The 20,567-nt window shown below is 37.5% G+C and overlaps 1 pseudogene; it reads left to right on the top strand.

Annotated features, from left to right (window-relative positions):
- The first annotated feature begins 6,139 nt into the window (after window positions 1–6,139).
- LOC100733787 (olfactory receptor 3A2-like) overlaps window positions 6,140–20,567 on the top strand; it is a 43,401-nt pseudogene continuing 28,973 nt past the window's right edge.

Genomic DNA, 20,567 nt, shown 5'->3' with positions numbered 1-20,567 from the left:
CACTGACCGTGTTCAGTACCTTTAGGGGGACATAATAGAATTCCTTAAGTCCAAATAAAAATGGACATTTGTCTACAATACACAATCTGCTAAATTCCCAGCAGAATTTTCATTTCACCATCATTAGAACAATTATAATCTCAGCCACAAGTGTCTACAATTTGAATCTTCCAGATCAGATATGATTTGTTTTTTCATTATACTTTGACATGAATTAGAGATGGAAAATGAAGCGCAGAAGCTCAAGCCTTCTCCAGTGGGTGTGGATGGCTCTTATCTACTCTCATCCACTTGTCTGTAAACAATAAAATATTTTGGCCTTCTCTACCCACTGGAAGGGGCATCCTCAGTTAGTACAATTGGATCTTACTCCTTCAGCTTCTGACATGTTGATGTTTTCTAACCTTTAAAGCCCTGAATTTTAAGGTTCAATGATTGTCTTTCATTGACAATAGATGTCAAGTGAAATTTCCCTATAAAATTACCCCAGGAAATTTCTACTTTTTCTATATGGAAAAATTATTTGCATGAGAACTAATTTCTTTTTTAAAAAATTTTATTGTATTGTATGTGTTTGCAGTTCATGCAGTTTATTAAAATCAATCTTTCTCAGTCTCTGTGTTTCCACTTCAACATCTCTACATAGATACACACATTCTCTTGCATACGTATGGTTCAGCTTCATAGAAAACTGACATCACTGGCAGATACTGTAAGTGATGATGCAGTGAGCTTCCTACCTCACTGATCCGTGACATTAGAAGTTATCAATCTGGAGTCCATGTGAGAATCACACAGTGCAGTTCTCATACAAACCATAGATTCTCATTCAATAATTAAGATTCTACATTTTTAGTTAGCACCCATATAAATTCAACCCTGTGGTAAATGGAATGACTTGGAATAACAAGGATATAGCTATTGACTTTAAATGACATACTGTTGGGTTCTCACAGAAAATATAATCACAATTTCTGAAAGGCAGCCTGTCTCTGTTTTTAAATATTCCGTAGATGACTAAAAACAAAATATTGCATAAGAATGACTGAGTAAAAGCCTTACAAGCTCACATAACTACCATTATATGGAAGTGACATAAAGTAATCTGTTTTTGTTTTGGTACCAGGACCAAGCTCACAACTTTGCATTTGCCAGGAGGGTATTTATGCCACTGAGTTACATCCCCAGCCCCATACAGTAACCTTTTAAGAATATACTGCTCGATGATATTCATTAATGCTACTGTCAACAATTATCTCTGACAAACATTAAACAAAATACATGTGAAATGCTGAAATGTTGAAAGGCAGATAGGCTTAGAACAGAAAATTGTCACATCTAAAACCCTGTCCTGCATCATATCAAACATTCTGGGAAAACAAAACCTTCAGGTTAGGAGAAAATTAATGGTTAGGTAGTCATCATCCTTCTCACCTTACCTAGCATGTGTGAGAGTTACTCTGAGGCTCTCACTTGAGATCATCCTCCCTATATTCAGTACGGGCATGGGAAGTCTCAGCCAGTGTAATCATAATCAGTGTCTGCACTACACTTCATTCTACCCATTTCTGGGCTTCAGGGAACCTGCGTCCCCAAGGAGTTCAGATCCTGGAGTAATTATTTCAAGACAAAGGACCACACTAGAACAAATTCTTTCATAGTCCTGCAACAATGACCTAGTACAGCCACTGAGTACACTTGACTATATTTGGAGAAATTTGGGAGTCACAAAAACTCAGAGATGGATGCTTGTTATTTTAGATAATGCTCTTGAATCTTTTGTGACTGAAATGTACTTTTTGAGAGTGAAAAAAGATGGCTGGAAAAATCGTTAATCAGGGAATGAACCAAATGATTCAAATTAGCTTAGGGAAATTTACATAAGACATCATCAGTGGTTCTGAAGCAGTGTATCACAATAAAGGACACATGCTTTGGAAAGAAACTCAGGTGGGCATCTACTACACAACTCCATATCACCGACCTCTGGGAATGACGGACAATGCTGTTGAGAAGGATTGGCTTTCTGTGATCTAATGTTTTAGATATGCCAACAGATGGAAAGGAAGGAGTGCAAGATGAACTCCTGTTAGTGCCTTTCCTTCCTGTCACTACAGTAAATCATAAGGCAATAGCTCACATTTCTTCTTCTACCCACTACACATTCCTCTTGTACATGGCAATCATTAGCTGAATGAGTTGCTTTATCTAGTGATATACATTTTTATTCTTCAAAATTTTCATTCTCTTTGGTCTTGTGTTACTTGTGTTTTTTTCCAACTTGATGACTTTGTTTTTATTTGTGTAATTCTCACATGCTGTACTATATTACATAACAAAACATAAAGCTACAGTAAAGTGCAGCACACTCAACAAAAACTACAGTACTATATAAACAAGGTGTACTGTACCAAAAAGAAAAATACTGGGGGCTGGGGATTTAGCTCAGCGGCATAAGCGCCTGCCTTGCAAGCAGGCAGTCGTGAGTTCAATCCCTGATACTGATAAAAAGGAAAAAGACAAAAAAAAAAGTACTAAGCAAGCCATGCAGGGCCCAGGAAGAGAGAATCTAGATCACCCCTTCCATGAGCTTTCCAGCATGTGGGCTGAGAATCAAAAAACCCCACCTCAACTCCAGCCCAGGTAAGTGACCAGCGGGTTTCAGAGGACAGGCTGAGTTGATAGTAACTGAGATATAAAAACAGCTGAATGCTTGCATTGTTTGATTAACTTTGCATGCCTGGGGCTAGTGGCCTGAGCATCTATTGAGAGGATAACAGCACACAATGTAGATTTCCTTCTGTCTTGTTTTTCAAATCCAATATTGTTCTCGCTGTTTTGTTTTGTTCTGATTTATTGTTTTGCTTTATTGAATGTTCTGTTTTGATTGGTTTTATTCTGTTTCATTTTATTGATTTTACTGTGTCTGATGGAATGGACAACTATTATGAAGATAACGAGATAGACTATGGTAGCCATTGTTGATTTCCTATTATCCTCCTTCGAAGTTCTGTGACACTTTTACTTCTTTGCCTTGGTTGGTCTTATCCTGTGTTGGTTTTTTTTTGGTTTTACTACCTTTAAAATAAAATTTTAAAAATCACATTGAGGCTCTGTAAATAACATGTACAGAAATGTACAGGAAAGATGGGTCATAAATCTGAAAAATGGGACCTGAGTACAAAAAGTACACCTGTCATAAGTCCATACAGTGGTTAAACAGGTAGGTCATTAAACAAGGACTATCTGTAATGACTACAAATGAAAAAGCTTTTTAAAAATGAAATTTAAGATACTTTCTCAAGAGTGGGGCTTCAAGGTATACTCCTATAATCCTACCACTTCAGAGACTGAGGCAGGAGATCTCAAGTTCAAGTTCAGCCTGGGCTACATACCAATATCCTTTCTTTAAAAAACAAACAAAAAACACCACCTAGATTTTCCAAAGGGTTCACAAGAATTGATTTTATCATGTGTGATGTTATCAACAGCTACTTAGAAGAAAATAAGACTTTGTGGTAGTCATTGCTGATTTCCTATCATCTTATTAGAAGTCTAATAATGCTTTTATTCTTTGTTTCGATGATTTTAGTCTGTTTTCTAATATTTGATCTCAGTGTAGGTGAAGTAATGGACAGCTATTTTGAAGCAAATAAGAGACGTCATGGTACTCATTGTTGATTTTCCTATTGTCTGGTTTTGAAGGACTGTAATGCTTTCATTCTTCTGTTTTGATTAGTTTTATATTATTTTGCTTTGTTTGAATTCATTGTGTGTGAAGATATGTTTTCAAAGAAAACAAGAGACATTATGGTAGCCACAGTTCATTTCCTGTTGTCTTGTTTTGAAATCCTGTGTTGATTGCATTATTTTGTTCTTATCTGCTTTGTTCAATTTTGCTTTGTTTTATACTCTTTAAAATAAAAAAATGACCAAAAACAAAATGAAACAAAAAAACTCAAAAAATGAATAGAAAACATTCCCTAAGGCATTGTAAGTAATATCAAAGACAATAGCTGAAAACCAGTTTGACTAAGGAGACATTAACCACAAATAACTCTACACAAGTATACAGGCAGTACTTCAAATTCATGATCAATCAGCTTTTGGGTTTACAAATGTAATTGGGTAAGTCTGCTTCATGCTGATCGATGTCCAACCCAGTTACAGCCCAATTATCTGGAATCACTATAGGCAACATGGCCTCACACTTGCTTCTCGTATAGTACAAGAACTGTGTGTAGACTTAATCACTGTATTTACCAACTGTAATGTAATAATTTGCTTATGTATAACCTTCACAACCACAACTTGCAACAAGAACCACATCTTGTTCATCTCATTTTATCATCAAGACCTAATCCCTAGTGGGTTCTCAATTTTCCACAAAATAAGAAATAAAACTAGGAATGACTTTCTTAAGGTTTGGGGGGGGTGATTTTCTTTACTGGTACAAGGACATTGAAAGAAAGCTCAAGAGTACTTATTTTGGAATCAAAATAAAATGCAGACATACATGTATGCAACAAAGTCTCCAAAACAGAGGTTTAATTTCTTAAGATTTATATAACTACTTGTTATTTGTTAATTTCCTAAGATGTCATAAGTCAGCCTGATTTGGAATAAAGAAGTTTAGGATCCCGACGAGAAAACCAATGTTAAACTGTTTTTTGTTATTATTAGTGTATCTTATTTTATTTTGATAATGTCGGGGACTGACAAGAAAACCAGTGTTAAATTATTTTTTGTTATTATTGTATTTTTTAAATGCTGGGGACCAAACCCAGACCCTCGCACATACCAGGCAAGCACTCTACCACAGAGCTGCATCCCCAGCCCCAATGTAAATCATCAAACAAATCAACTCTAGATTCAAAGCCTCTGCTATAATAATCTCTGCCTACCCAGCCATAGTGGTGCCCACTTATAATCCCAGTAGTCCAGAGGCCGAGGCAACTTCTGGGAGTTCAAGGCCAGCCTGGACTACAGAGTAAATCCAAGGCCAGTATGAACTACATAGCAAGTCCCTGTCTCAAACAAATAAACAAACAAATGAATGTATGGTCTCTGCCTAATTTTATCAAACTACAAAGAACAATCAGCTTTTCTAGAAATCATCAAGATCAACATCACATTTGTATTCTTCATTAACAGGTCAAAATAATATAGTTATTACTCTGTATCATGTATCTTTTAGTTAAATTTATTAAAATACATACTTCAATTAGTATTTTAAACATCCCCAATCAATATAGTGAAATTATAAAATATTGCTTCTTTTTTTACAAAGAAGACAAATGTAGCTTGAAGAAAAAATCCAGAGGCCAATGAGGTTGTTTCAAAGAGGTGATGGAGGCATCTTCAGACCCTAATGACCCAGAGGATCCACAAGCTGTCAGGTGCACAGGCTCAGGGGCCGGCTTGATCTTGAGAACCTCTGCAAATCCATTGCCAAATCAGCAAGTGATCTGTGCTGTGTTTACAGTGAAGTAGAAAAAGTGGTCCTGACAGAGCTGGTACCAATGCACTGAGTGGGATTGGCAGACAACACGGCCTCAGTGACACACTTCTCTGCCTCTGTTGACTGACAATACCTAAAGGATGCCTGACCAGCATGTTCTGAACTGAGCTGCCAGAGCTCCATCTCTGCATGAGGAGTAAGCTGGACTTGTGAAGTGGCTGTGGGCACCTCTCACCTAGGCAGGAGCATTGCTGTCTGTCATTCCAGTCCTGGACAGGCAGATATGAGGCATGGCCTACATCTCCACATTGTTTCCTTACACAGCTGGGACTCTTTCACCATTCCCTGGCCTGTTATGTGTATCTTATTTTTTATTTTAAAGAGAATAAAGCAAAGCAAATCAAAACAGAACAATGCAAGCAACACAGCACTTCACAACAAGACAACCGGATATCAACAGTAGCTACCACAATATAACAAACATAACAAAATAGCATAAATCCATTCAAGAGAATGAAAGTATCACACAACATTCAAAACCAAATAATCAGGAGGAGTGAAAGATGGCAGATCAATAAGCAGCAGAATACAGAGGCTCCTGAGACAGACAAATCAGATGCCAGAATAAAACATCATGGAGAGATCTGAGCATATGGAGATGGGTCCTCTCAACCCCGGATGAAACTAAAGGGAAAAGAGCTGGTGAAGCATGCTGTTAAAGCAGTCCTGGGGCTACCATTGGAGCAGCTAAGATTAGTGGCCACAGTGCTCTCGCCAGAGTGCCTGAACTCCTTCTGCTGTGACTCACTGCAGCCACAGTCACGCCAAAGTCAGATGTTGCAAAGCCCAATAGAGAACAGAGCTGGCAAAGGACCTGCAATGACCAGTGGTGAGTGCTGGGAATAAGACCCACCAATGGAAAAGGGCAGGGTTGTCCAACTGGACAACATGTTGGAATTGGTCAGGATGGACAGGAATGAGGAACAGCAGTGTCTTCAGTCAGCTGTTTGCTTCCCAGACCAGATTGGTGTGATCCTCTTGTCTGGGTCACACTCCTGTCCGGGGCCCAATAATTTGTCCCAAACCAATTTTGTGCACATATCACACACTAAAATAGTCAAGACCCCCAAAGGTTGACTGAACCAGAGAGAAGGGGCCAGCATACACTGCCCCTGTTTTCACCTCAATGATCAATAGCAAACTGGAGAGGGCAGAAATCCCTAGCCAACATGCTTCAGAAAGAAGCATAACCAACAAGGAAAGGAACTAGGACCTCCACTATACCTGTATGGAAGAAACCAAAAAACATGACAAGAGAAAGCAATAAGAAAAAGTCCCCACCCCCAGCCCTGAGAATATTGATCCAGGAGAGGTAAATACAAAAGAGACTGAGGGCAGCAAACATGCAATATCAGACGGCATCAGTGGACATAAAGATCTCATAGACGAGCTCAAAAGTGAAATGTAATGCAAGACATAAGTAAATTAATAAAAGAAATGCTAAGTACCTCTCAAGACAACATGGAAGAATGGAGGAGCACAAAAAGAAGGGTAGAATTGTTTGAGGAAAAACATAAAGAAAACATAGAATCCATGAAGCAGGTTCAAAGAGATCACCAGGAAATTAAAAACTCCATTGAAAGCTAGCAAAACTGCTTGAAAGAAACTAAGGATAGACTATCAAAACTTGAAGATAGGTTTGTAATGTATGATCATGAAAGGAAAGATCTCTTAAAAATAACAAGGAAATAGACAGTAACAATACAAAGGCTGGAAGATGATAGGATGATCTATAACTTAAGAATAAAAGATGTGAATGAAGAAGAAGGGGTAAAAACAAAAGAAAAACAAAAGCTATTCTCAAAAATAATTAAGAGAAACTTCCCAAGAATAGGAAAAGAAAATGATATTCAAATGTATGAGGCATACAGAACACCAGGCACCTACAACCAAAATAGAGCTACACCCAGACATATAATAATCAAGATCCTGGAAATCCAGTATAAGAACAGAATATCAAAAGCCATCAGAGAAAAAAAACAGATCACCTATAAAGTAAAAATCATCAAGTCATGGCAGACTTCTTGACACAGACCATCAAATCAAGAAGAGCTTTGATCAAAGCATTCCAAGCCCTGAAAGAAAATAGCCTTCAGTCCAGAATTATGTACTCTGCAAAACTGTCTCTAGAAATTAATGGGAAAACAAAATGCTTCCAAGACAAAAAGGAACTGGGAGATTTGTAACCACCAATCCAATTCTACGGAGAATATTGAAGGACATTCTAGAGAGAGACAAAAAGTACCAGGATTTCAGTAACAGTGGCAGAGATGCCTCAATGAATGGGGCAGAATGTGGAATGAAGGAGAAAAGTAGACAACTCTAATGGCAGAAAAATAGAATAGCAGAAATTAGGCAGAAAAAGTTGGCTGTACTCTCTAGTATAGATGGCCTTGATACACTAAAAAAGAAGAAATGCAGGCATAGTAGATCAGGAGGTAGGGTCCACTGAGATGCTCTGTACAGGAAATACAATTAACCTGAAAAAAGATTTATGGACAGAAAATCAAATATGAAAAAACAATGTTCTAGGTGATAGGGAATCAGAGAGAAATAGGGCAGTGCATCCAGCACTTGCAGATAGGTTGGAAAGACAGGATACTTATGTGCTATAGAGAACTGCTTAGCTATAATAAAGGAAAACCTCGAAGCTTTTATAGGTAAAGGAATACAAATTGAGATAAAGTCCAGAAGTGAGAAAGTTAAGAACCACTTAGGTAAATAGCAAGTGGCCCCTCAAACTAAAAACTGAGCGAGTTGGTGGGACCCAAAATGTGCAATGCACCTTTTGGGAGTGAAAGGGGAGGAGTATTCAAAAAAAGAAGGCAGAGGATATTGTTAATAGTGCATCAGGATTTAAACTCACAATACTCACACCACTCTGCTTAGATAGATTATATTTGTTTCCAATTTGTGCACTTGCACTAGATTTGAGGGCAGAGACAGCTATCCAAAAAATAGCAGAATATAATATAGTAATCATCCTTAATTTTCTATTAACTTAATCTGAAGCCCTATATAACTTATACTGTTTTACCATGACTAATCTTAGATGAATCTGGTTTGTTATATTGCTGTTTAGTATCAACAGATTTTATTGAAATCTGTTATGATTGATAGTATCAAGTCTGAGAGTACGGGCAACTACACTGAAGATGACAAGATTCACTATGATACCCATTCTGGTTTGATTATTACCTGCTTTTGAAGTCTTATACTATCTATAATATCTTATTTTTATTAATATTGTTATGTACTGCTATACACAATTATATTATGCTGATAATACAGACAATTCTATTGAAGATAACGAGAAAAAAATCAGTAACCACTGTAGATTACCTTGTATTGTGGTTTTATATGATTTTTTGTTTCATGTTTTTCTAGAATTTGTTTTGCTTTGTCTTGCTTTGTTTTGTTTTCCCCTCTAATACAAAAAGGATAGAAATACATGTAGAGACTCATGTATGCATAGAACCTATTAACAGTTTATGAGAAGTGATCATATAATGCATGATGAAATGAACTACTACTTGGAAGAAAAAGAGACACTACTGTACCCAGTGCTGATCCTGTAGTTCCATGAAGGGAAATCCAGCAATACTATTATTCGTTGTTCAGAGTGATTTTAGCCTGCTTTGTTTTGTTTAATCTTAACATATATGAAGTAATGGACAGCTGTTTTGAAGAGAATGAGAGACACAGTGACAGCAATTGTTGACTTCCCTGTTGTGTGATCTTGAAGACTTAAAACACCTTCCTCATCTTGTTCAGATCAGTTCTATACTATGTTGTTTCACGTGAATTCTCTGTACATGAAGATATGGTCAACTATTTGGAAGAAAACAGACAATATGATAGTGAATATCTCTGATTGTCATACTTTGAAATTTATTTCTTTTACATTGCTTTATGTTCTGTTTTGTTGTGTTCATTTTTACCCTCTTTAAAATAAAATTTAAAAAAGACCAAACCCCCCCAAAAAAACAAATAACAGATAATGAACAATGGCTACTATAATATCTTATTTTTCTTAAAAATTTGTTTAGACTATCACATAATAAAATCTAATAAGACACAACAGGATAGAACGAATCAAAACAGAAGAACAAAAGCATGGTAGGACTTCAAAGCAAGATGGTAATAAATCAGCAATGACTGCCATAATGTCTTGTTTTCTTCAAAGTAGCTGTTTACACTACCACACATAATAAAATCAAATAAAACAGAACAAAATCTTTCCAACCGATGAATGAAAACATTACAAGACTTCAAAGCAACATAATGGGAAACCATGAGTACCATAAAATCTTCTGTGCTCTAACCATTTTTTACATTAGGGAGACTATACAGTATTTACACATGTGAGTTGCATTTATTTCACTTATGAGTATGGTCTCAAGTTGCATCCATTTACTTATAAATATCTCAATGTGATCATTTTTATTGCTGAGTAGTATTTCATTGTATAAAAATAACACATCTTTTTATCCATTCCTCAGTTGATGGGCACTTAGGTTGTTTCTAAGATCTGGCTATTACAAATTGTGCTGCTAAAAAATGGGTGTACATATATCAGGTGGTATGATGCTTTCAGTTCTTCTGGGAATATGCCCAGAAGTGGAACAGCTGGGCCAAATGGAAATTCCAATCCCAACTTTTTGAGGAATCTCAAAACTGACCTCCACAATTGTTGCACTAATCTGGACTTCCACCAACAATGCAGAAGAGTTCCTTTTTCCCAATGGCCTCTCCAGCATTTGTTGCTGGTAGTTTTCTTGATCCTGATCATGCTTTCTGGAGTGAGATTGAATCTCATTGTGGTTTTAATTTGCATTTATCTAATGACTAATGATGGTGAACATTTTTCATGTATTTGTTTGCCATTTGTATTTCTTCAGCTGAGAAATGTGTATTCATCACAGATGCCCATTTTTGGATTGGGTCTTTGAATTTCAAGGGTCTGATTTTTTTAAATTCTTTATATTTTAGACAGAAGTCCTTTGTCTGAGGGGCAGTTCATTAAGACTGTTTCCCAATTTGTGGATTTTCATTTCATTATGCTAGAGATTTCTTTCATCATGCAGAAACTTTAATAAGACATGATTCTAGTTATTGATTCTGTGAAGTATTTTCCATGTGGCTTGATTCTTGTTCATGAAGAATCTCTGCCTACCCCTATGTTTTCAAGATTTATACCTACTTTGTCTTCCAGCAGATTTAGTTTATCTGTTATAAAATATAGATCATTGATCCATTTTCTTTCTTTTTTTTTTCAATACCGGGGATTGAACTCACAACCATGTGCTTGCAAGGCAGGTGCTTATGCTGCTGAGCTAAATCCCGAGGCCTCATTGATCCATTTTTACTTTAGTTTAGTAAATGGTGATAGGAGTGAGTCTGGTTTTGGTTTTCAGCATGTGGAGAGCCAGTTTTTCCAGCACCATTTATTGAAGAGACTATCACTCTTCCAGTGAACATGTTTGGCCTCCTTATCAGAGATAAGGTGGCTGAGTCTGTTTGTAGTTTTGGTTATATCTTCTAATCTGTTCCATTGATCTTCAGGTCTATTTTTATCCCAATACCATGTTGATTTTATTACAGTACCTTTGTAGTATAACTTCAAGTCATGGATTGTGATGCCTCGTGCCTTGCCTTTGTTGCTTAGGATGGCCTTTGTTATTCTAGGTCTCCTCTGGTTCCCGATGAATTTTAGGAGTGATTTCTCTAGATCTATGAGGTATGCTGGTAGCTTTTTGATTGGGATTGCATTAAATCTGTATAACTGTTTTGGGAGAATGGCCATTTTCACAATATTTACCCTTCCTGTCCATGTACAAGGGATGTCTTTCCATTTTCTGAGTTTCTCTTTGATTTCTTTTTTCAGGGAATTAGAATTTCCCCTGAATAGGTCTTTTATTTCTTTTCTTATATTGATTCTTAATATTTCATTGTTTTGGATACTATTGTAAGGGATATGACCTCTCTTATTTCTCTCTCAGTGATTTTGTTGTTAGTGTATAGGAATGTTATTGATTTTTGAGTGTTGACTTTGTATCCAGCTACATTACTGAATTTATTTATTATGCCTAGGAGTCTTTCAATGGAGTTTTGGGGGCAGAGTATTATCTCATCTACAAATAATGATAATTTAACTTCCTCTCATCCTACCATTACCCCATTTATTTCTCTCTCTTGTCTAATTGCTCTGGCTAGTATATCCAGTTCTATGCTGAATAGGAGTGATGATAATGGACATCCTTGTCTTGTGCGTGATTTTAGGGTAAAGGCTTTCAGTTTCAAGCCATTTAATATAATGCTGGCTGTTGGTTTGTCATAGATGGCCTTTATCATACTGAGGTAGAGACCATTGATTCCAATTCTCTGTAAGGTTCTTACCATGAATAAGTATTGGACCTTATCAAAAGTTTTTTCTGCATCTATAGAAATGATTATGTGATTCTAATTTTTTTGTTCTTTTGATATGGTGGATTACATATATTCATTTGCATATGTTGAGCCATTCCTGCATTCCTGGTATGAATCCACTTGGTTGTGGTGTATATACTTCTTAATGATTTGGTGCATTCTGTTTGTCAATATTTTTTTAGAATATTTGCATCTGTGTTCATTAGGAAGATTGGTGTGATTGCTCTTTTTTAGTTGGATTTTTCTCAGGTTTTGGTACTAGAATAATATTTGCTTCCAAAAATGACTTAGGAAGAATTGCTTCCCTTTCAATTTCATTAGAGTTTGAGGAGTGTCAGCATTAAGTCTTCTTTGAGTTTCATGTAGAATTCCACAATGAATCTGCCTGAATCTGTACTCTTCTTTGTTGGTAAGGATTTAATTATATTTTAAATTTCATTAATAGAAATTGGGTTATTGAGCAATTTTACATCTTCCTGACTCAGCTCTGGAAGTTTATGTTTCTGTCCATTTCTTCTGTGTTATAAAACCTATGAGAGAAGAGGCTTTCAAAATAGATGTTGATGATCTTCTGCATCTCCACAAAGTCTGTAGTGATTTCACACTTTTCATTCCTTATTGCAAGAATTTGAGTTTTTCTTTCCTATTTTAAACTAAGGTTGGCTAGGGGCTTATCAATTTTATTTATTTTTTCAAAGAACCAACTCTTTGATTCATTGATTCTTTGTCTTGTTTTCTTAGTCTCTGTTGCATTAATTTCTGCTCTGATTTTTATAATTTCCTTCCTTCTTTTGGCTTTGCACTTGACTTGCTCTTCTTTTTCTAGATGTTTGAGATGTAGCATCAGATTGTTTATCTGTGTTCATTCTGTTTTCCTGGTGTGGGAATTCACTGAAATAAATTTTGCTCTGAGGACTGCTTTCATTGCATCTCACAGATTCCAGTAAGTTGCATTTGCATTTTTGTTTGCTTGTAGATAAGGTATAATTTTTTCTTTAATTTCCTCTGTGGCCCACTGATTGCTCAGGAGCTTATTATTCAATTTCCATGTGATGGTGGGGTTTTTGCAGTTTCTTTTGTCATTAATTTCTACTATCATGGTGCTATGATCCAGTAACATGCACAGGATAATTTCCTTTCTTTTACATTTACTTTAGTGTGTTCTGTGGGCTAGTATATGCTCTATTTTAGAGAATGTTCCATATGCTACAGAACGTATATTCTGATATTGTTGTGTGGAACATTCTGTCCACTAAGTCCATTTGTTCACAGCTGTGATTCAGTTCTGTTATTTCTTTCCTAATTTTCTGTCTAGTTGATCTGTCCCTTTGTGTCAATGGAATGTTAAGTTCTCCTATTATAATTGTGTTATTGCTTATTTGATTTTTTATTTCGGTTAATATTTGTTTTGCATAGCTGGGTGCTCCTGAATCTGGGGCATATATATTTAAGACTGTTATTTCTTTCTCTTGAAGTTTTCCCCTAACTAGTATGTAGTGGCCTTCTTTACCTCTTTGGATCATTCTTGGTTTGAAGTTCACATTGTCTGCAAACAAAATAGCTCTGCTTGATTTTTTTTTGTTGTTGGGAGAGGTTCCTGTTGTATAAAGTATTGTTTTCCATCTTTTGACTTTCAGTCTATGGATTTCATTTTGGATTAGATGGGTTTCTTGTACACAGCATATAATTGGATGTTGCTTCTTAATCCATTGTGCCAGTCTGTTTCATTTAATTGGTGAATTGAGGCCATTTAGATTAATGGTTATAACTGTTATATATTGGATTATTTTTCACATATTATCTTTGTGCTGTTGCTTCTTTATCTTTGCACTCTGTTTAATTGTCTGTCTTGCTTAGTGGTTTTTTCCTATATGTATCTAGAATGTGTTTTAGTATTCTTTGCAGGGTTGGTTTGGTCGTCATGAAGTTCTTCAGCTGTTCTTTGTCATGAAAATATCATATCTCCATCAATTTTGAGGGACATTTTTGCAGGGTGCATCAGTCTGGGTTGGAAGTCGTTTTCTTTTAGGATTTGAAATACTTCACCCCATGTGCTTCTTGACTTCATTGTTTGTGTTGAGAATTCTTCTGTGATTCTGATAAGGTTTCCTTTATAGTTGATCTGTGTCTTCTATTAAAAGCTTTTAATATTCTGTTCTTAAGTTGGATTTCTGGGAAGGTGATTATTCTATGTATGGGTGTAATTTTATTTTGGTTATGGCTATTTGGGGTTTTATATGCTTCACTGATCCATATATTAGTTTTCATTCTCATGTTTGGGATATTTTCAACTATTACTTCTGTAAATAGCCTCTTGATATCATTTGTGTTGTCTCCTTTTTTATTTATCCCTATCAATCTTATGTGGTTTTTCTTTGCATCATCTTGCAGCTGTTGAATTGTTATTTCCTGATTCCTTTTTAGTTTTAAAAGATCTTCCTTTTTTGTTCACTAGCTGCAAACTTGTCTTTGAGTTCCGAAATTCTACCTTCACTTTTGTTGAGGCAGTTTTTCTGGCTTTCAATGGAATTTTTGACTTCCTGTATATATCTTTGAATCTGTTTCATGCATTCTGTTTGTTTCTTACATTGTTCATTCTAGGTTTCCATGTTTTGGCATTGTTCCTCTCATTTTTTAACTATGTCTTCTTTAGATGTGTTCAGCATTTCTTTCATTACATTTATCATTTCTCCTTTTACCTGGGAGATTATTTCTGATTTGAGTTTTTTTATAGCTTCCTGAAGTCATTTCTTTACTTCAGTTGCTATCATTTTAGGAGTTTCACGTGTATGGCTTACATTTTCTTCTACGTCCATGCCTTCTAGGCTTGCTCTGAATGGGCTGGAGGTATGAGATTGCATTTTGCTATTTTGTTTTGCCATTTTCCTATATTCCCTTAGGGAAACTGAAGGCAATGTCCAAATTGTTTCTTGGGTTGATAATATCCCTATTGCAGATAATTTCCCTAGTTGAGTGGATATCATTAGAGAGGCCTGATCAGGTGACTCCCAGCCACTCAGGATCACTGAGTGGGGCCCAAGTATGCAAGGAGTGACCTTCCTGTGGGTCTTCTGGTGATAGTGGATGTTGGGTGGGGTTCTACAAGGCTCTGAATGATGTTCTGATGTGTGACAGTGGAATGTAACTTGCTGCATGCACTTTCAGCTCCAGAGCCTGAGTGCAGGTGGCCCAGGGTTCACTGGGCAAGGCCCAACTCAATAGCAAATAAATATGATAAAATATCTGTCATCACTGATTGTTGGAGAAATGCAAATTAAATCAATGCTGAGATTCCATCTTACCACATAAAGAATGATTTCTATCAAGAAATCAACCAATAACAACCACTGATGGGGCTGTGGAGAAAAAAGAGCCATTCTCTTTGGTTGGTGGGAATATAGACTGTGGCAACCACTGTGGAAATCAGTATGGAGGTTCTCTAAAATCTAGGATAGATACCTCATTCAACTCAGCTATTCCCCTTCTCGATATCTTCCCAAAAGAATTAAAAAGCATCATACTACAACAACACTGGCACACCCATGTTTACAGTAGCAGTTTTAATAGCTAAATCTTGCAAACAACCCAATGCCCATTAGTCAACGAATGGATAAAAAAGTCTTTTTTAAGCAGTGGAGTAATACTCAGCCATAAAGAAGGATAAACTTGGAAAATTTCTAGGTAAATGGGTACACATTGAGATCATACCCTTGAGTATGAAAAAAGTCAGATCCATGCTTATTTTTGATTGGTTTTTCTTTTCCTGTCCAGTTGGGCTCTTTTTTGTTTTGTATCATTGTATTGTATCATGTTGTTTTGTTTTATTAAATTTTTTTATTATTTTGAAGGTAGTAAAATACAACAGAACAAGACAGAACAAAGCCAATTGAGACAGTGTAGGGAAATTGGTACAGAGCTTCACAGCAGGTTACTGGGATAACCGTAATCGGTTTCGCAGTATATCTTGTTATCTTCACAACGGTTGTTCTTTCAATCACATATAGCAAAACAAAATGAAATACAGAACATTATAGAACTTATCAAAACAGAATATTGAATAGAGCAGTACCATCAATCAGAATAAAACAAAAGTAGTAAAAATAGTTGACTTCAAAGAGATAGTAGAAGGGCTGGGGATTTAGCTCAGCAGCATAAGCTCCTGCCTTGCAAGCAGGCAGTCATGAGTTTGATCCCCAGTACTGGTAAAAAAGAAAAAGACAAAAAAAAAAGAGATAGTAGAAGGAAATCCCCCTTATTTGCTATCTTGCATATGGTCAACCCCTCAAGAGATGCTCAGATCTCTGGTTCCCATTTGCTAATGGGGGGCAGGGCAAGTGGAATGTTTGACTCTCAGCCCATGCACTGGTAGGCTCACTATTGCTTAGCAGGGAGGCAGTCTGGTTGCTTGGTTTCCCAGTGCCCTAAGTTCCAACATGGTGCAGATCTCAGGAGATGCTAGTGGTTGTACCCCTGAAGGGGCTGCAGCCTGCCACACCATAGCTGCTTACCAGGGAGGTGAGCTGGTTGCTTGGTTTCTCAGTGTCCTAAGTTCCAACATGGCACTGATCTCACAAGTTGCTGGTGGTTTTCCCCCTGCGGGGGCTGTCTTTCTTTATATTGTATCATTATTTTGCTTTCTGTTTTCTCTCCTTTTTCTTTCTCTTTCATTCATGACTTAGACTTCTTACCTTCTGTTTTGTTTTCTTCTACTTGTCTTTTTACTCTCTCGCATCAAATATCTCACTTGTTTTTATGATACCTTCCTGTGAATAAACATTGTCTATTCTTTTTCTGGTTCACTTCAATACTCCTTTGATTTCTCTTTCATTCTATCCCTACTATGTCTCCCAGTTTCCTAAAACCTGGTGATCATCCTTTGCCCTCCAGCCTTGCTCCTACTATACTGAGCCTCATTTATCTCTATCTCACCTTCTATTCTGCTTAATGCTCTCCCTAAGTAACAGGGTAAAATCACTCCACTAAGGGAAGAAGCATTACATACAAGTCCCTGGATTCTGTTATATAACTAGAATTTGCTCCTACCTGATACTAAAGGTATCGGGTTAATAGTTACTATAGTTTGTCAGTAGCCAACTGTGCTTGAGACTATTGTTAATGCTGACTGTACTACTTTGGCCAGGATCTCATACCTGTTATAATCAATTTTCCTCCCTGTATGATAACACTGTGATTGTATCAGGTCACTAACACCACCATAGTCCAGTACCAAAGGACTGGGTGATGAAACAAATAAATAACAGCTTCTCATCCTTAATACACTGGGAAGGTAGGTTCTTTAGACAGACACAAAGATCAAGAAACACTTATATCGAGAAGACATCCCTGAAGAACAGACATTTCATAGCGAAGCCTCAACACTAGGGATAAAGTTATCTACTGTAAGAAATCCACAAGCATCAACACAGAAAATGAAATAAAATTGAAAATATAAAACAGAAAATGACAAGAAGCAGAAATAAGATGCAACTTCAGAGTCTCAGCCCTCACAGGACAAGTCCAGAGTGCACAAGGGAAATTAGAAGCCAACCATTGAAGTTTCTGCATTGACAGTAATAGAAATGAAAAAAAAATGGAAGAGGCTATAGGAAAAATAATCCCCAAGGTGCAAAAAGAAATTATGATCAGAATGAAAGGCATTAAAGCAGGCACAGATTTTAAAAATAGAGATCAGAAAAAATGGAAGGAAACCATGGACTCTCAACATAGGTTATAAATGTAATCCATGAAACAGATCCAAACAGACATACAAGAAGTTAAAAATTCAGAGTGAACATTCATTTAAAAACTAGGATTGGAGGTCTTATTTAACCAGCTATTCCATTTCTGAACATCTTACCAGAAGAATTAAAAACAATATATCACAACAATATATATGCACACGTGTTTATAGCAGCATAATTTGTAACAGCTAGACCTTGGATACAACACAAATATTCATTAACCAATGAACACATTAAAAAGATGTTGTCTTGCTTGCTGTTTGCATCCAGCATGAACTGCAGCCCAGCCATGCCAGCCTGCCTTGGAGCCACCTGAGTATGGACTGAAAGCTCCAAAAATTGTAAGAAATAAACCTTTCCTTTCCCAACTTTGGGCTTCAGATATTTTGCCTCAGCAATGAGTAAAAAGTAACTAAGACAAAGGGTTTCAATATGCAGTTCAGGCTGGTCTAGAACCCACTTTGTATCCAAGACTGCCCTCAAACACACAGCAATCTTCCTACTTCAGCCCCCTGAATGCTGGGATTACAAGCCTGCATGACCACACCTGGCCTATACATGTAATTTTTATAATATAGTTTCCAAAGTTGCTAACAACCAAAGTAATAAAAACTAAAATGATGGCATTCATTACCTAAGAACCTGACCACGGGAGAACCAGAACTCCCGAGATCCAGCCATGGTGGGACTCAGGCAGCTTATTCACCTGCCATCTTGGTAAGTGCCTGTGGCACGGGCCTGGAGGAGAACCATTACCTGTGAACCTACTGCCATGCAAGCTGAAAATCAAGCAGCCTTCCCCCACACACACATAGCTACTGGGGACAGATGTTTCAGCACCTCTTGGGAGGATGACCATATGCAGTATAGCAAATATGGGGGATTTCCTTCTATCTTCTGTTTGAAGGCAAAGGTTGTTTTCACGGTTTTGTTTCGTTATGTTTCTTTTGCTCTATTCAGTATTCTCAATTGGTTTTATAATGCTCTATTTTTGGTTTGATTTTGCTATACCTAATTGACTGGACAACTGTTGTAAAGTTAAAGAGATATACCATGGTACTTATTACTACTATCCCAGTATTCTACTGTGAAATCCTGTATCCATTTCACTGCATTATCTCAATTGGCTTTGTTCTGTCTTGTGCTATTGCATTTTTACTACTTTCAAAATAAAATTTTAAAAAAGATGTGGTCTTTTTATGCAGTGGAATACTACCCAGCCGTTAATTAAGATAAATCTGGAGAGGAGGAGCTGGGCAGATCCGGAGTGCCTGCAGAAGCCCCTTCCTTTGTCTGGAGGAGTGAATATTTCTGCAAGCAGGGAGGGATCCCGGTTCCTGAGGCACCTCGGCCTGTGCCCAGCCGCGCCTAGCCATCAGCGTGCAGAGGAGGAGCTGGGCGGATCCCGAATGCCTGCAGAAGCCCCTTCCTTTGTCTGGAGGAGTGAATATTTCTGCAAGCAGGGAGGGATCGAAGGTTCTTGAGGCACCTCGGCCTGTGGTGAGTGGCCAGCACAGTCTGCCCAAATCTCAGACTGTTCTGGACCCCCCAGGCTTCTGGGTGCAGTGAAGTGGAGCAGTGGGTTAGACGCCACTACAGCCGCCTCCCCATCACGGCTACACCTGGAAGTCTGCGGAGCTCACTGGGTGAGCGGGCCTACACTATCCCCCCAGCCCAGCCGCGCCTAGCCATCAGCGTGCAGAGGAGGAGCTGGGCGGATCCCGAGTGCCTGCAGAAGCCCCTTCCTTTGTCTGAAGGACTGTGGATATCTCTGCAAGCAGGGAGGGATCACAGGCTCCTGAGGCACTGCGACCTGTGGTGAGTACCCTAACCCGGCTGCGATTCAAGAGCTGTGGATCTACCAAGGGGCAGGTGGGCACACAGTGTCCCTGAGGCCCAGCTTGTCTGGAACCGCGGAGTTCTGAACAAGCAGAGGAGGGCCATTGGTTCTGCAGGCCCAATGGCCTGGGGTAGAGTGGTGCCAGAGTCTCAGTAGCTGCAAACATAGAAGGGGATTTTCAACAGATCCTGAGGAAGCTTTCAAATAACACTTGAAACACAGAAATATAGGAAAATGACAAAACGAAAGACTAAATTACAACCTCAAACCTCCAGCCCATCTCAGGAAACCCTAGGAGGAATTTATTTAGAAGAAAATATATCCCATCCTCCTCATATATCAGACACAATAGCTACTGAAGTTGACAAGCAACTCCAGGAAGCTTTAAAGAAATTCAAACTCGAAATAATATCCCAGATAAAAGAAGAAATGATAAAAGAAATGAAAGAGATTCTAAATATATCTAAAGAAAAGACAGATAAAAAATTGGAGGAACTAAACAAAAAGATAGAATCCCTAGACGAGCAATATAAGAAACAAACAGAATACATAATGCAGATGCACAGAGATATACAGGAAATAAAAAACTCCACTGAAAGTTGTAAAAACCACCTTAATGAAAGTGAAGATAGAATTTCAGACCTTGAAGACAGGATTGCAGCTAGTGAACAGGAAAGGAAAGATCTTTTGAAAATAACAAGGAACCAGGAAACAACAATTCAACAACTGCAAGACGATGCAAAGAAGAATAACATAAGAATGATAGGGATTAATGAAAGAGAGGGAGATAACATGAAGGATGTCAGGAGGATATTTAGAGAAGTAATAGCTGAAAATTTCCCAAGCATGAGATCAGAAACTGACATCAGGATCAGTGAAGCATATAGAACTCCAAACAGTCATAACCAAAATAAAACTACACCCAGACATATAATAGTCACCATCCCAGAAATCCAACACAAGAATAGATTATTAAAAGCTGTCAGAGAGAAAAGACAAATCACTTATAAAGGAAAACCTATCAGAATCACAGCAG

The sequence above is a fragment of the Cavia porcellus genome, unplaced genomic scaffold, assembly GCF_034190915.1.
Source record: "Cavia porcellus strain 051 isolate PalLab524CR breed Dunkin Hartley unplaced genomic scaffold, mCavPor4.1 scaffold_6, whole genome shotgun sequence".
Classification (NCBI taxonomy): Eukaryota; Metazoa; Chordata; class Mammalia; order Rodentia; family Caviidae; genus Cavia; species Cavia porcellus.
Note: the sequence above shows the minus strand (reverse complement) of the source record. Positions and strands in the feature narration are given on the sequence as shown.